Source organism: Zea mays, chromosome 2, assembly GCF_902167145.1.
Source record: "Zea mays cultivar B73 chromosome 2, Zm-B73-REFERENCE-NAM-5.0, whole genome shotgun sequence".
NCBI lineage: Eukaryota > Viridiplantae > Streptophyta > Magnoliopsida > Poales > Poaceae > Zea > Zea mays.
This window is the reverse complement of record NC_050097.1, coordinates 29,459,329-29,474,854: the sequence shown is the minus strand read 5'-3', so window position 1 is coordinate 29,474,854 and position 15,526 is coordinate 29,459,329. Positions and strand designations below refer to the sequence as shown.

The window sequence follows — 15,526 nt, the reverse complement described above, 5'->3', positions numbered from 1 at the left end:
TCTGCTTCAGAACGCCCTCCAACTTCCGAAGGGAGACCTTGACGTTCGAGGTGGTCAGGTTTCGAGGAACCTACCACGCGGTACTGGGAAGGCCATGCTACGCGAAGTTCATGGCCGTCCCCAACTACACCTACTTGAAGCTCAAGATGCCGGGCCCCAACGGGGTCATCACCATCGGTCCCACGTACAAACACGCATTCGAATGCGACGTGGAGTGCGTGGAGTACGCCGAGGCCCTCGCCGAGTCCGAGGCCCTCATCGCCGACCTGGAGAACCTCTCCAAAGAGGTGCCAGATGTGAAGCGTCATGCCGGCAACTTCGAGCCAGCGGAGACAGTTAAGGCCGTCCCTCTCGACCCCCGTGGCGACACCTCCAAGCAGATTCGGATCGGTCCCGGGCTCGACCCCAAATAGGAAGCAGTGCTCGTCGACTTTCTCCGCGCAAACGCCGACGTCTTTGCGTGGAGTCCCTCGGACATGCCCGACATACCGAGGGATGTCGCCGAGCACTCGCTGGATATTCGGGCCGGAGCCCGACCCGTCAGGCAGCCTCTGCGCCGATTCGACGAGGAGAAGCGCAGAGCGATAGGCGAGGAGATCCACAAGCTAATGGCAGCAAGGTTCATCAAAGAGGTATTCCATCCCGAATGGCTTGCCAACCCTGTGCTTGTGAGGAAGAAAGGGGGGAAATGGCGGATGTGTGTAGACTACACTGGTCTCAACAAAGCATGTCCGAAGGTTCCCTACCCTCTACCTCGCATCGATCAAATCGTGGATTCCACTGCTGGGTGCGAAACCCTGTCCTTCCTTGATGCCTACTCAGGGTATCACCAAATCCGGATGAGAGAGTCCGACCAGCTCGCGACTTCTTTCATCACGCCGTTCGGCATGTACTGCTATGTCACCATGCCGTTCGGTTTGAGGAATGCGGGCGCGACGTACCAGCGGTGCATGAACCATGTGTTCGGCGAACACATCGGTCGCACAGTCGAGGCCTACGTCGATGACATCGTAGTCAAGACAAGGAAGGCTTCCGACCTCCTCTCCGACCTTGAAGTGATATTCCGATGTCTCAAGGCGAAAGGAGTCAAGCTCAATCCCGAGAAGTGTGTCTGCGGGGTGCCCCGAGGCATGCTCCTGGGGTTCATCGTCTCCGAGCGAGGCATCGAAGCCAACCCGGAGAAGATCACAGCCGTCACCAGCATGGGACCCATCAAGGACTTAAAAGGCGTACAGAGGGTCATGGGATGTCTTGCGGCCCTGAGCCGCTTCATCTCACGCCTCGGCGAAAGAGGTCTGCCTCTGTACCGCCTCTTAAGGAAGGCCGAGTGTTTCGCTTGGACCCCTGAGGCCGAGGAAGCCCTCGGGAACCTGAAGGCGCTCCTTACAAAGGCGCCTGTCTTGGTGCCCCCAGCTGATGGAGAAGCCCTCTTGGTCTACGTCGCCGCTACCACTCAGGTGGTTAGCGCCGCGATTGTAGTCGAGAGGCAAGAAGAAGGGCATGCGTTGCCCGTTCAGAGGCCAGTCTACTTCGTCAGCGAAGTACTGTCCGAGACCAAGATCCGCTACCCGCAAGTTCAGAAGCTGCTGTATGCTGTGATCCTGACAAGGCGGAAGTTACGACACTACTTCGAGTCTCATCCGGTAACTGTGGTGTCATCCTTCCCCCTGGGGGAGATCATCCAGTGCCGAGAGGCTTCGGGCAGGATCGCGAAGTGGGCGGTGGAAATCATGGGCGAGACAATCTCGTTCGCCCCTCGGAAGGCCATCAAGTCCCAGGTGTTGGCGGACTTCGTGGCCGAATGGGTCGACACCCAGCTGCCGACGGCTCCGATCCAACCGGAGCTCTGGACCATGTTTTTCGACGGGTCGCTGATGAAGACGGGAGCCGGCGCGGGCCTGCTCTTCATCTCGCCCCTTGGGAAGCACCTACGCTACGTGCTCCGCCTCCATTTCCCAGCGTCCAACAATGTGGCCGAGTACGAGGCTCTGGTCAACGGGTTGCGGATCGCCATCGAGCTAGGGGTCAGACGCCTCGATGCCCGCGGTGACTCACAGCTCGTCATCAACCAAGTCATGAAGAACTCCCACTGCCGCGACCCGAAGATGGAGGCCTACTGCGATGAGGTTCGGCGCTTGGAAGACAAGTTCTTCGGGCTCGAGCTCAACCACATCGCTCGACGCTACAACGAAACTGCGGACGAGCTGGCTAAAATAGCCTCGGGGCGAACGACGGTTCCCCCGGACGTCTTCTCCCGGGATCTGCATCAACCCTCTGTCAAGATCGACGACGCTCCCGAGCCCGAGGCACCCTCGGCACAGCCCGAGGTACCCTCGGCACAGCCAGAGGCACCCTCGGCACAGCCCGAGGTACCCTCGGCCCCCGAGGGCGAGGCACTGGACGTCGAGGAAGGGCAGAGCGGGGCCACGCCTGATCGAGATTGGCAGGCCCCGTACCTGCAATATCTCCGCCGAGGAGAGCTACCCCTCGACCAAGCCGAGGCTCGGCGGGTAGCGCGACGCGCCAAGTCGTTCGTTTTGCTGGGCGACGAGGAGGAACTCTACCACCGCAGCCCCTCGGGCGTCCTCCAGCGATGCATCTCCATCGCCGAAGGTCAGGAACTCCTGCAAGAAATACACTCGGGGGCTTGCGGCCATCATGCAGCACCCCGAGCCCTTGTCGGGAATGCTTTCCGGCAAGGCTTCTACTGGCCAACGGCGGTGGCTGACGCCACTAGAATTGTCTGCACCTGCGAAGGGTGCCAATTCTATGCGAAGCAGACCCGCCTGCCCGCTCAGGCTCTGCAGACGATACCCATCACCTGGCCCTTTGTTGTATGGGGTCTGGACCTCGTCGGTCCCTTGCAGAAGGCGCCCGGGGGCTACACGCACCTGCTGGTCGTCATCGACAAATTCTCCAAGTGGATCGAGGTCCGACCCCTGAACAGCATCAGGTCCGAGCAGGCGGTGGCATTCTTCACCAACATCATCCATCGCTTCGGGGTCCCAAACTCCATCATCACCGACAACGGTACCCAGTTCACCGGCAAAAAATTCTTGGATTTTTGCGAAGATCACCACATCCGGGTGGACTGGGCCGCCGTGGCTCACCCCATGTCGAATGGGCAAGTGGAGCGTGCCAACGGCATGATTCTACAAGGGCTCAAGCCTCGGATTTACAACGACCTCAACAAGTTCGGCAAGCGATGGATGAAGGAACTGCCCTCGGTGATCTGGAGCCTGAGGACAACGCCAAGCCGGGCCACGGGTTTCACGCCGTTCTTCCTGGTCTACGGGGCCGAGGCCATCTTGCCCACTGACCTGGAATACGGCTCCCCGAGGACGAGGGCCTACAACGATCAAAGCAACCAAGCTAGCCGAGAAGAATCGCTGGACCAGCTGGAGGAGGCTCGGGACAAGGCCTTACTACACTCGGCGCGGTACCAGCAGTCCCTGCGACGCTACCACGCCCGAGGAGTCCGGTCCCGAGACCTCCAGGTGGGCGATCTGGTGCTTCGGCTGCGGCAGGACGCCCGAGGGAGGCACAAGTTCACGCCCCCCTGGGAGGGGCCGTTCGTCATCGCCAAAGTCCTGAAGCCCGGAACATACAAGCTGGCCAACAATCAAGGCGAGATCTACGGCAACGCCTGGAACATCAAACAGCTACGTCGCTTCTACCCTTAAGATGTTTTCAAGTTGTTCGTATACCTCGCACCCACGCAAAGTTTAGTCATCAAGGAAGGGTCGGCCTCGCCTCGGCAGAGCCCGACCCTCCCTCGGGGGCTAAAAGGGGGGAGACCCCCTCTGCGTCGAATTTTTCCCTCAAAAAAAGATCTCTTTTTAGCAGAATTTCTTTTGTGCTTTTTGACTACTTCGAAAAGCGGATCCTGGAAACGACGGAGTACACGTAAGCAGCCAAGGCTGACTGAGCCGAGGGACTCCTACGCCTCCGGGATACGGATACCTCACTCATCACCTTCTGCGATAAGTAACTCGCGTTCGGATAAAGCGACTCCGTGGACCGGACAAGTCTTCACGTTCGGAAGCTCTTCTGCCAAAGTGGTCCTTCAAGCTTTCTCGACTAAGTCGGAGACAGGGCCTCATGGACGGGTGAAGGTACGCGTAAGCGGCAAGGCCGACCGAGCCGAGGGACTCCTACGCCTCCGGGATACGGATACCTCACTCATCACCTTCCGCGAGAAGCAACTCTCGCCCGCACAAACATCCCTGTTACCGACGGAAAGTCCAGATGCTCGGAATAAGGGGAAAAGAGACGCAGCTTTACAAGCGCAGCGAGGGTGTGTTTTCTGGCCTCAGCGGCCGCAGAAGGCACACGCTACAAGACAATCTGATCCTGCAGGTTCGGGTCTTCACGCTGAAGGGGGTCGTAGCACCTTCGGCATCGACGACGTCTTCAGCAAGGCCCGACCCAGCCTCGGACGGCGGCGCGGTCCAGGGACTTCTCCGGGAATCCGGCCCGAGCAGGCGGTTCGGCCGGCTACCCCTGGGGCCTCGGCCAACCATCTTCCAAGGGCGCTAGCCCGACCCGAGGCCTCGGCTGATCGACTCCGGCGTCGGATCCGCTGACGGACAACCCGGCTAGGCTCCGGCCAACCAGGTTCCCATTTTCGAGCCAACTCCGCCTCTGTTCGTACTGATATCGCTACCCCTGGCCTCGGCTCGTCGAAGAGCGGCCGAGGGGTCTCTTTAACTAAGCTAGAGGAGCCTCAGACAACAAGGCCGATCGAGCCGAGGGATTCCTACGCCTCCGGGATACGGATACCTCACTCGTCACCTTGACACGGGGCGACTCATGCTTGGTGAAGCGGTACAGATAATCAACAGGCGAGACTTAGTGCTCGAAAATGAGGAAAAAACACGGCTCCGTGCCGAAATTACATACATGTTCAGGCCTCGACAGCCACAATGAACAAAAACCCTGGCAATCGAAATGCCATTACAAACGGAACTCCGGTTCCCCCTCCGCAGGTACGAACAACCCCACTCTGAGGGGGAAGGCCTGCGGAGCAACGGAAGGCCGACGAACGGCGCACCGTCACCTGCTCCAGCAGCGGCGACGACAACGACTTCTGCTCCGAGGGGCCGAACAGCGGCAACGCTGACCTCAGGGTGGATGCCGCTGCCAGGAGGCCCCCGCCCGTGCCAAAACTCGTGAGGCAAGGACGGGCAGAAGGCCGTAGAGTTGGAGGTCAGTCCGTGGCCGGCCCTGGCTATCTCGCCGGTAGAAGAACCTCTTCAAGCTGCCGTGGCGGATGCCGGCACCGCGAGCGACTCCGAAGCCACTCGCGCCCGAGAGCCAGGCACGCTGCAGCTGCCAGCGCCACAGACAACACCCGCTCCTCCCCCCATCACTGAGTGAAGGAGTGGGCCGCCGCCCGCGTAGGGGCCGACCCCAACTCGGCACTCTCCCCTCCCCAGCCTTGGTGATGAAAATCCTTGAGGCTGAGGGAGGGGCAGAGGCCGCAGCCCGGCTCGCTTTCCCCCACCATCAAGCCGGAGGTCGCCATCCCGGGTGACCACCGGTGGAGGGGTGTGGCCGGGCTGCGTGATGAAAATCCTTGAAGCCGAACGATGGCTGAAAGGTACCAACTCCCACGGAGTTGCGTTCCTCCAACGAGGAGGCGGAAAGACGGTGGGTACCCCCCATCCGGGGGCTTGGAAGATGGAAAGACACGACGCATGAGGGAGGAAGAAGACATGGTTGCCTTCCGAAAGGGGTCGCCCTCCTTTTAAAGGCAACTCTCCCTACGTGCGCCCCCAAACGCCGCGGGCTGAGTCTTCTCCAACACGCTCCAAGGCCCACCCCTGCGACTCGGGGGCTGGGTCCCGCATGTCGTGCAGACCGGCTCCGAGCAGAAGAAGCCAAACCGCCGCGCGTGGTGCGCACAACCGCCCAGCGGTTACAAGCGACCCCCCACTTTTGCCCAGACCAACGGGCGGGAGGGGCGGGCAGCCATGCAGGCGGCATGCAACCGCGCCAGGTGGACGCGCTTCTCCGACTTCTGACACGCCAGCTTGGAGGCCCAGGCCCACGCGTCACGCAACCAGCGCGCCAGTTGCTGCATGCAAGCAACCGCGCCACCACTTGTGCCACCGTCGCACCTCTTCGGTTGCGGAGCCTATGTCGCGACTCGAGGCGACCCAGCGCACGACCCAGCGGCGCCAGCCTGGCGCGACGGTCAATGCGGCCGAAAGTGGGCCGGCAGTAATGACGGTGGCAGGCGGACGGGAGCAGCAGTCACGTCGTCAGCCAGGCTCACGTCCCATCCAGGGACAGCAAGAGAGCCTCCTCCCACGGCGTGAAGACGGTGCGCCCGTGATCCGTTCCTCGAACGGCTCGCGCACGCGCAACGGCCGCCCCGCCAACCACTCGCCCCGTCGCATTAACTCCGCGGCGGGACAGGCGGCGCTTCTGGCAGGAGAAGCGGACGACGCTTCGCCTTCGCCGTAATAACCGCGCCAAAAAAGGTACGCCACGTCGTTCGATTTCGTATCCTTTTCCCTTTTTCCTCTTTCTCTATCTCTTGCAACAGGGACCGGGAAAGGGGGATACCCCGAAAAGGATCCTTCCCTGTGAAGGAACCGGGCTCCGAGCCCCCCCCTACTGATCAGAGGTTCGAAGGCTGGCCCTCCGAAGGGTTCAATAGTCGCCTCAGATCGCGTGGGCCCGACACCCACTACTGGTCAGGGGTTCGAAGGCCGGCCCCCCGAAGGGCTCCATGGCCGCCTCAGGCTACTCGGGCTCCGCGCCCATTACTGATCAGAGGTTCGAAGGCTGGCCCCCGAAGGGTTCACAGTCGCCTCAGACGCCGAGCGAGGGATGACCAGGGGTACGTTCGATACATAACCGAGGCTCGGGCTGCGCTCCCGAGGTACCCTAGGACATTTCCGAGACCAGCGGGAGCGATCTTGTAACAGAATCCCATCAGAGGGAGGCATCGAGCCCTCGGACCCCGTCGCCAGGGGACCGGGTCCGGCAGATCACCCGCAGGTACTTTTGGGCGTGCCTCTGGGCCCCTAGCCGACCCCCAACGAACGGGGCACGGACGTCCACTCGGATTACCCGCTTGCAGCTCACCGGAGACACCATGTTCGGTGCCCATCGAGGGTAACATGGTGCACTCCCCCCCTCCTCCTTGCGGAAAGGCGACGTAGGGGCGTATGCAAAAAGTCGAGTTTGTCCCTGATCGTCCTCTCGCCCTGTGCGGAGGCTCGGGGGCTGCTCTCGCAAACCCGGCTCCGGCCGAACCGTTGACAGCGTCAACATACCAGCCCGAGAACTTGGGCCCCGACCGTGCACCCGGGCTACGGCCAGTTCGCATGAGGGAACGACCAGACCAGCCGAAGCGTTACGCAAGGCATTAAGACCTCGAAGGAGTGAAACCACTCCTCCGAGGCCTCGGGGGCTACACCCAGCGGGTGCGCTCGCGTGCACCCACCGGAATAAAATGCAACCGAGGAAGGCTGGTCCCCTTGCAAAAAAGTGCGACGAAAGCCTCCAAGCGAGTGCTAACACTCCCTTCGAGGCTCGGGGGCTACTGTCGGGGACCATAAATAGGGGTACCCTCAAGACGCCTAATTCTCAGCTGGTAACCCCCATCAGCATAAAGCTGCAGAGGCCTGATGGGTGCGATTAAGTCAGGGATCAGTCCATACGAGTGACTCGATCATGCTTCACCCGAGCCTAGCCTCGGACTCGGGCAGCCGACCTCGAGGGACTTCCGTCTCGCCCGAGGCCCCCCTTTTAACGGCGGACACATCTCCGGCTCGCCCGAGGCCTTGGCTTCACTAAGAAGCAACCCTGACTAAATCGCCGCACCGACTGACCGAGTTGCAGGGGCATTTAACGCAAAGGTGGCCTGACACCTCTATCCTGACGCGCCCCCCCCCCGGCAGAGCCGAAGTGACCGCCGTCACTCCGTTGCTCCACTGACCGGTCTGACAGAAGGACAGCGCCGCCTGCGCCACTCCGACTGCAGTGCCACTCGACAGAGTGAGTCTGACAGGCAGTCAGGCCTCGCCAGGGGCGCCATAGGGAACTCCGCTCCGCCCGACCCCAGGGCTCGGACTCAGGCTAAGACCCGGAAGACGGCGAACTCCGCTCCGCCCGACCCCAGGGCTCGGACTCGGGCTAAGACCCAGAAGACGGCGAACTCCGCTCCGCCCGACCCCAGGGCTCGGACTCGAGCTAAGACCCGGAAGACGGCGAACTCCGCTCCGCCCGACCCCAGGGCTCGGACTCGGGCTAAGACCCGGAAGACGGTGAACTCCGCTTCGCCCGACCCCAGGGCTCGGACTCGGGCTCGGCCCCGGAAGACGACGAACTCCGCCTCGCCCGACCCCAGGGCTCGGACTCCGCCCTGGCCTCTGCCGAACGACTTCCGCCTCGCCCGACCCAGGGGCTCGGACTCGGCCTCGGCAACGGAAGACAGATTCGACCCCAGCTTCGGAGGAGCCCCCACGTCGCCCGGCCTCGGGCGCGGGCCCGCCACGTCAACAGGGAGCGCCATCACCACTCTACCCCGAGCCGACTCGGGCCGCAGAGAACAAGACCGGTGTCCCATCTGACCAGCTCCGCCAGATAGGCAATGATGGCGCCTCCCAAGCTCTATGACGGCGGCGGCTCTCAGCTCTCTTACGGAAGCAGGTGGACGTCAGCAAGGACTCGACCGCTCCGACAGCTGTCCTTCCGCCAAGCTCCGTTGCTCCTCCGACAGCCACGACATCACACCAGCAGGGTGCCAAGATCTCTCCGGCTGCCACATTGGCATGTACTTAGGGCGCTAGCTCTCCCTCCGCTAGACACGTAGCACTCTGCTACACCCCCCATTGTACACCTGGATCCTCTCCTTACGACTATAAAAGGAAGGACCAGGGCCTTCTTAGAGAAGGTTGGCCGCGCGGGACCGAGGACGGGACAGGCGCTCTCTCGGGGCCGCTCGCTTCCCTCACCCGCGTGGACACTTGTAACCCCCCTACTGCAAGCGCACCCGACCTGGGCGTGGGACGAACACGAAGGCCGCGGGACTTCCACCTCTCTCACGCCCGTCTCCGGCCACCTCGCCTCTCCCCCCTTCGCGCTCGCCCACGCGCTCGACCCATCTGGGCTGGGGCACGCAGCACACTCGTCGGCTTAGGGACCCCCCGGTCTCGAAACGCCGACAAATGAATAGAAGAAGGGATATAGAAACTCTATATATAGAGGATCCTGCAGCTTCTGAAATGAAGCGAGTAGAGGACGGCCAATTTTTTTGCATTTTGGCCCTTCCTCGGGAAAAAAATCACGTTTAGACCCTAAAAAATTTTAATGCCATTTTTAGACCCTTTTCTCGGCGCCATAGGCTATGGCGCCAAGGTACGTGCTGCGCTGGCACAAACAGACGTCGTGGCACCGAGCTCGGTGTCATAGATCTTGGCGCCGAGCTCAATTATGTACACAAAGTCTATCTAGCTCAGTTGGTAGAGCGCAAGGCTCTTAACCTTGTGGTCGTGGGTTTTGAGCCCCACGGTGGGCGTTTAATATTTTTTTTGTCTTTGTCACTGATTTGTTTTTTGTTGTCCAGATTTTTTATTTATGTCGCTGATTTGTCCGTCCAGATTTATTTCTCATCCAGATTTTTTGTTTTTGTGACTGATTTGTTTATTCGTCCATATTTTTTTTGTTTATCCCGCGAGCACAGCGGCTGTGTGCCACAGTGGCCGCAAGCTGTCAACTTCCTCCCTTGTTTTCTCAGCTAACCACAATAAAAATCAAATAAGAACACTCTTACTTCAATCATGACCACATAAGAAGAAGCACACATATTCATCCTTTTTCCTCTGCACTAAATAAAAGTATACTCTATTATATACTTGTCTCATGGATGATATATTTTAGAATTTACTTCATAAATTACTCCACTAGTTGATACCTAATTCCATTCCCTCCATTTACCATGACATTTTTCAAACAAATTTAAGTTTTTCAAGTGGACAAAATACTTTGTGAGCTTGTGTTTGTGTGTAGAGGGTACAGTCTCTCACTTTTATATTTAATTTACATACTACTAAAGTAAACAGTATAGTTAATCCGCAGATTTAATTAACCTTTCCATCCAATGCTGAGTCCCATCAAGGGAACGATGCATAGATCTAACCATGCTATTATTTTACAGGTCACTTTTTGATTGATAAAGAGAAACATAATTATTATTCCTATGCTAATCTTCAAATTGCATTTCCAAAAGAAATTTTAAACATTATAGTCCATTTGCGGTTCAGTTTGATTTTCCTAGGTGTAGGTTAGCTGAGCAAACAAGGGAGAAAGTTGATACCTCGCGGCCACTATGGCACACAACCGCTGTGCTCGTGGGATAAACAAAAAAAATATATGGACAAATAAACAAATCAGTCACAAAAACAAAAAATCTGGATGAGAAATAAATCTGGACGGACAAATCAGCGCATAAACGAAAAAACTGGACAACAAAAAACAAATTAGCGACAAAGACAAAATATTAAAAACACCCATTGTGGGGCTCAAACCGACGACCACAAGGTTAAGAGCCTTGCACTCTACCAATTGAGCTAGACAAACTTTGTGTACACAATTGAGCTGGGCACCAAGATTTATGGCGCCGAGCTCGGTGCCACGTTGGCGCCACGACGTCCGTTTGTGCCGGTGCAGCACGTATCTCGCGCGCCATAGCTTATGGCGCCGAGCTGTGTTACCTCAGCGCCATAGCCTATGGCGCCGAGAAAAGGTTCCAAAAATGACATTAAATTTTTTTAGGATTTAAACGTGATTTTTTCGAGGAAGGGCTAAAATGCAAAAAAGAACGGAGAGGATGGCAGGGTCCTCTAAAATTTATATTACAGTCTCAGTCTCAGTGGAAGTGCCGTCCGAGCATATACTACGCTAGCGCCTGGTAATGCTCGACACACTGTTTGGTGCTGGTTCTAGAAAGATGCTTCTCGCCTAATTGCGTGACTAGAAGGGTGAAAGTGAAGGACGACTGGCGGAGATGATCTACACGAAAGTCATGATGCAAGTCATCGTTGGCTTCTTCAGATTAAAGTCAGCTCCTGCATACAAAAACACTATTGATATAATTGGTTGCCTGAGCGACGAGTGTATGGCTCGACGAAGCCTGGCCGGCCACGGAGTGTATGGCTCGACGAAGCCTGGCCGGCCACAAACGTGGGTTTCCAGCTTCTCCATACATGCAACTAAACACAGCTTAATTTAGCCTTAGCTGCACCCGCACATACAAGCGTGGTCATACACATACAGGCATCCAAACAGAAATTGGAGGCCACTCAACACACGAACAGAAGCAGGCTGCGGAGAAGCAGCCAACCAATTATGAGGTATATAAACAGACTGACGTCATTAGGAAGCAGTGCATCATACGAGATAACGATAGCCACCGGAAATTTTGTCTGGGCTCTCAAGAACTTGAGACCGTGAATCCGTCATCGATTGGCAATTCGGCACACCGCACAACTGCACATGCGTTGTCTAACCCTCGTCCGGTTGGCGAAACCAGTCAGGAGGGCCTCGCTGGAGCCATCGTCATCCGACGCGATCGGCCATTAGATATGTCTGGTTTGATGCCAGAGCCAGAGACTTCCCGAGCTGTGATTGTGAACCTGTCACCGCGCGACGTCGGAGACGAAAATTTCAGAGTTTGAGACAGTGAGCTCGCTTCTCAGCTTGCAGGGACTGCAGCTATGTGTTGACCTGGAAGAGCGTTCCTGCCTGCTTGTCCTGTTGCATCGATCGACGGTTACAATGTGCGGATTCCACTAGCCACTTGTCGCATTTGAACAGTACCTATATATGTGTGACGACGACGGAAAATAGCTCTGAACAGAGAGGTGATGGCCACCGATTCCGAGCAGTTCTGCATGGGACAAGATCATCTCAATTCTTGCAGCGACAGCGTTATTAGTGTGACCAGCTGGACACTGTTGGCTCGGGTACAGTTTGACCTCCACTACTGTTTTTAGATGGTAACCAACCACGCTGCCCGTGCGTGCCGCCGGGAGAATAGATGGAACTGTTTCCGCAAACTTTTTTTTTCCTTTGGTTGATCGGTCGCCATCGTGGAACAAATGATGCGTACTACTCCTACAGTACGGACACATCAGCAATGCCGATTATTGGATAGCGCTTTGTTTTTTTGGCATGGGAGTCATTGGAGTGTATGCAGATGGATGCAGTTCTGACACCCCGGGTGGTAGGGACGGCGGTTACCCGTCGTGTCAGCGTCAAGAAATTGTTGCCGTTTCAGGACCGGACACCCCGGTTTTGGCGGATCCAAGAAACCTCTATCTATCTAGAAATAACGGACCAGTGGGCCGTGGTGACTGGGGCCCGGGCGAGAGCGACGGAGAGCCGCAACCTCCACCAAGTTCCGCCGTTCCGCGTACCAAGTTCCGCCGTTCCGCGTCAGCATAGAACAATTCTAACCTGACGTGTTTTAAGTAAAGACTATACGGTGTTGCGACGGCTTACAATAATACCCACGTAAACTATCTAAAAAAAATCTCAGTTTTTTATTGATTATCTCCACTTTTCGTATAATATTTTTTGATTTGACTAACTGATGTTATCGTTTACTCCATCTAATATGTTTTGGTACAACACGACTAATGAAGTGAGCGATTAGAAGAGAGTTCACAACGACTGACTGAATGGACAGAGATTATAGAATGACATAATTCCACCATACAGAGATCAAATAAGAGAAAGTTTGTGAGCTCAAGTTTCTAAAATAAGTCACATGAACTCAAACTTATAAAAAAGATAGATCAAAATATGGAGTGATTGCTAAAGTCAGGCATCAACAAAAACTGGATGCACTCCATATAAATTATGCTACTTCGTAGCAATTACTAACGTTTAAACCAACAAATAACTTTTCACTTTACTGTTAGTGTGACAAATCATTGTTGCTCCATTCAATTCAGCAATCTCAAACATCATGTAGTCCATTGCGTCAATGTGGTCTCAGAAACGGCCTAATACTTGCAAAAACCAAGAACGTCATGTCGTGCTTAGGCTGTAGCCTCGGCCCGTAGTGCTCGTCCGGTCCGACACGATTATATTTTTATTTTACAAAAAAAACGTATATACATATATATACAATTTATATTTAGTATTAAAAACATTTGAGCATGATGTTCTACTGGTTAGATAGCTTCACCCAGTGTCTCTCGCCCGCCCTTCTTCCATCAGGGCATGAGTTCAACCCCACCTTCTACACCGTTTTTAACATTTTACGCTAGGCCAAAGCCGTGGCCCGCGGACGTCTGGCCCGTGCCGGGCCACCGTTTGACCATCTATAGGCGTGCAACGGGTTAATTAGAAATAGCTGTGAGGGGTTATTTGTAAAAATGACGCGGGACGACCGTTGAAACTGGTGCTTTAAGTATAGTAGAGATAACGTCACACATTGAAGATTCATATCTTGAATCTCTTATCAATAATAGAGACCTGAAAAAGGTTTTTAAATTTTCTTTTTTTTTCTTTTTTTCTCTCTCTCTCTTACGAAAGGGCAAGGACAAAAAAACCGGAGACAATAATAAACAAATCCTACTCTACAATCCGCTATAAAGGAGTACATATTTATAATGTAAAAAAAGAGTCTCTCATGTGTATCTTTGTTGTAAGCCCACGTACAACAAAGTATGGCTCTAAACCTTTGAAAAGAACATGTCAATATCTCGAGTGACTTTGAGGTATCCTAGTATAGCCATAATGTATGTCCAACGTATTTTGGTTGGATTCACAATGTGTCTACCTGGCAAACTCGTTGCGAATGCGATATCAAGCATGATGCAGTTCGCAAGATACATGAGTGTTCTAATGGTAATAAGGTAACAAACTTCATGGTCCAATGATTCCTCATCGTCACTCTTAGTCTAAATAGGTCGATATCCTTTTTAAGGGATCTTACAAATATCAAGGTCTGGAAAGGGTGAGCTTTGATTATATTAAATCTCTCAAGGACCTTCTTACTTTAGGTCAATTAGTGGTTCTGTCACAGAAATGGTTGATTTATAGACCTAAGTAAAACTTGATTTCCCCCAAGTATTTCATTTCAACCTCTATCTCGAGTTAGACGCTAGCCTCCTTAACATTCTCCGTCTATTATATGATATTTAGGTCATCAACACTGAAACGATACACAAACCCTTCTGATATTTTCTACAGAACACACAAGGGGAACCTGGATTGTTTACATATACATTCTTCATGAGGAATTCACTGAGTCGATTGTACCATATCCGCTTATATTGTTTAAGCCCATATAACATCCTCTATAACTTAATACTGTACAAGTTGAGATTTAACTTAGAATCCAGAATTCTCAGACCATCTAAGACCTTCATGTAAAAATTTTATTACAATGAACCATAAAAGTATGCAATCAATACATCCAACATCTATTTTTTAGTTTAAACCTACTATTAGTAATATCAGAACGTCATGCCACTCATAAATGGGAGTAATTTTTATCATAATAATTGTTGGGTATCTACGTGAACCCTTGTGTCTTGTATCTCATCACCACCATTTTTATGCATCCCTCTTTCGAACAAACACCCACTTAAACTCAAATGGGGTAAACTCCAGGGGGCGTGTGGGCGACAGACTCGAATACTTGCCTCTTTGAAAGCGAACACAATTATGTCTCTATTACTTCTTTTCATTTGACCCAAATCTGAATATTTTTGGCAATCATGCCATGGACTTTTGATATCCTCCCATCAATTGCAACACGATCATAGAGATGAAATTATTGTCAGCATTTGTAGTATTTTGGATATATAACTCTCCTGATTCTACATAGTTTATGGTGATTTTTTTCAATGAAATCATGTAGTCTATTATAATTTGCAAATTATTTGAGACCGGTTGTTCCAATTGTTGCGCAACTAGTGCCACAAGGTGTGAGAAATATATGCATTATAATTGGAGCTCTCCAATCTCACCCAAATGACGATGCACGAGATGCAAGTGAGTGGTCGTCGTTCTCTTTTTTTTACAAAATAGAAAGTAATAGATTGGATCTATTTATCAATTATTAACAAGCAAATTGACAAGATTTAATACATCGGATTACACATATCAATATGCAGCAAGAAAATAACCATAGAAATTTAATCTATAGCATGCATCTAACTACAAGAATTTAATCTAGATTGAGCAGATGTATTAAACCACGAGTTTAAAGTGAACAAGAACGAAATATCATGCTTATTAATTTGGTGGACGAAAACAAAGCCTATCACAAAGGACTGTTTGGCAAAGCATATGGACCTACCTACTTGACAAAGAATTTTTGGAGAAGATCGGATGTGCAACAATATTAGGGTACACTAATGCCGATCCATACCCCATCAATAGTAAAGAGATCAGCCATAGGAAAGTGGGTAGTCGTGCCGATCCCACTACTCGGCGAACGTAAACCGGGTCCGCTCCAGGGTTGAGGTAACACGCACGCCCTAGCGACCCA

The 15,526-nt window shown here is 53.6% G+C and overlaps 1 non-coding gene across 1 annotated transcript; it reads left to right on the top strand.

The window, feature by feature from the left end:
* Window positions 1-9,461: 9,461 nt before the first annotated feature.
* Window positions 9,462-9,535, top strand: TRNAK-CUU (transfer RNA lysine (anticodon CUU)). Its single transcript has one exon. It is a non-coding gene; the product is annotated as a tRNA-Lys (tRNA).
* The last annotated feature ends 5,991 nt before the right edge of the window (window positions 9,536-15,526 follow it).